The sequence below is a fragment of the Canis lupus genome, chromosome 29, assembly GCF_011100685.1.
Source record: "Canis lupus familiaris isolate Mischka breed German Shepherd chromosome 29, alternate assembly UU_Cfam_GSD_1.0, whole genome shotgun sequence".
Lineage (NCBI taxonomy): Eukaryota > Metazoa > Chordata > Mammalia > Carnivora > Canidae > Canis > Canis lupus.
Genome location: NC_049250.1, coordinates 40,044,061 through 40,046,178, shown reverse-complemented (window position 1 = coordinate 40,046,178; position 2,118 = coordinate 40,044,061). Strand labels below are relative to the sequence as shown.

Here is a 2,118-nt window from a genome sequence, read left to right as displayed (position 1 = left end):
ATAAACCCTGGGGCTGAGAATAGGACCCCGAGGAGCCAGTAGCACTGCATGTCCAGCAGGCGGCAGAAGCAGCCAAAATCATCACATTTAGGTGCATTTTATACCAAACTGTGTCTCTTTTTGGATGTGGACTTCAATATAAAAAGCATCTCATAAATAACTGGATTGATATATTTTAACATTTTTAATGATGCTAAAGAAAAACAGTTTTTGCTATTTAGTAACATTTAAATTTATAAACATTCTTTTTTTTTGAATTTGAGTAAATTTATAAACATTCTTAAAGCTGTATAGAGTTACCTTTTTTATTATTATTATTTTTTAGAATCCCATTTGTTTTCACCTTCAGGAATGAACATAAACTTGTTCATTCAGGGCCGCCTGAGGGGCTCAGTGGTTGAGCATCTGCCTTGGGCCCAGGGCGTGACCCCAGGGTCCCAGGATCAAGTCCCATGTCGGGCTCCCTGCGTGGAGCCTGCTTCTCCCTCTGCCTGGGTCTCTGCCTCTCTCTTTGTCTCTCGTGAATAAATAAATAAAATCTTTAAATTAAAAAAAAATTTTAAAAAGGAAGGGAAGAGCGAATCACAAGGAAGGCTACAAGAACAAGCTGAGAATTTCACATTGATTTTTTCCTTTTTCCCACTGTTGTCCCGGAGGAGGTGCGCTGTTCCTGGATACCTGCAAGAGCAGGACGGTGCCCAGAGTGGACACAGCAAACTCCTATTCCATCTCCCTGCTCCAAAAACCCATTTAATATATTGTCCTTGGAGAGAAGACGTATCAGATATTAAACTGATAGAACACATATGACACTTGATCTTAGCCAAAAGGCTGAGAAGCGATACACATTTTAAGTTTTTTTTATTTGACTTATCTCTGCACCCAATGCGGGGCTCAAACTCACGACCCTGAGATCAAGAGTTGCACACTCCACCGACTGAGCCAGCCAGGAGCCCTACATTAATTTTTTAAATGTGCTTTTTGCTGTTGAATTCTACTACCATCCGGGTTTGGGTTATAAAACACTGGCTCAGGGCAGCCTGGGTGGCTCAGCGGTTTGGCGCCACCTTCGGCCCCGGGCATGATCCTGGAGACCCGGGATCGAGTCCCACATCAGGTTCCCTGCATGGAGCCTGCTTCTCCCTCTGCCTCTCTCAATCTCCCTCTCTCTGTGTCTCTCATGAATAAATAAATAAAATCTTTAAAAAATCTAAAAAAAATAAAACACTGGCTCAGATTCAGGTGTGTAACCAGAAGTTTTGTTACCCATTTACCTGCATTCACTCCTCGAACAGCAACAACATGCAGCTACTGAATAATTCAGGTGGTGACTTAGTGGCAGGCTGGCGATTAAGTAGAAAGGGCAAAGGAGCACCGTGAAGCCCTGCCCCGCGACACTGCGTGTGCTGTGCTAGGAGGAGGAGCAAGTGGGAGTGGTAACCACATCAACCGTCTCCAAACCTTACTCTTCCAACGTAATGACTCCCAGCTTGGTTTTTGGCTCTAAATATCCCTCCACGGTCCACCAGATGGAATCGTGCTGAACTACATTGAAAGAAGGACAAAAGTTAGGTCTAAGCTCGGGGCAAGTCAAGCAGTTTGCTTCTGAACCTTTCCTTCCCACTAGGCCCACGCTTTGGGATCTTGGCTCTCACGGTGTCTCTCCACACCAAGGAAGCAGGACTAAGGTAGAAAACCAGTTCTCTCCCCAAGGCACCCACTTAGTGCTCTTGCTCTCGAGGTTCATCCTGATTGCCTTCCGGTCTTGAGAGTTTAGATCATCTCCTGTCTAGTCTTGGTCCCCCTGGATCAGCACAGAGACTATAGCAAGAACAGATCAGATTCAGCCTTGAACCGAAGACACCCAAAAACAGATTATTTCCAGCGGATCAGTTTTTTTTTTTTTTTTTTTTTTTCGGTTCAGTGATTTTTAAGATTTTATCTATTTGAGAGAGAGCATGAGCCAGGGCAGAGGGAGCAGGGGGGCAAGCAGACTGCCCTGCTGAGCGCACAGCCTGACCCGGGGCTCCAAGGACCCCAGGACCCCAAGGACCCAAGATCAAACCTGAACCTAAGCAAGACACTTAACCAACTGTGCCACCCAGGGGCCGCACCAGT

The 2,118-nt window shown here is 45.6% G+C and overlaps 1 non-coding gene across 1 annotated transcript; it reads right to left on the bottom strand.

Moving 5' to 3' along the window:
- Positions 1 to 654: 654 nt before the first annotated feature.
- On the bottom strand, positions 655 to 843 carry LOC119866778. Its single transcript, XR_005381296.1, has one exon. It is a non-coding gene; the product is annotated as a U2 spliceosomal RNA (small nuclear RNA).
- Between the last annotated feature and the right edge of the window lie 1,275 nt (positions 844 to 2,118).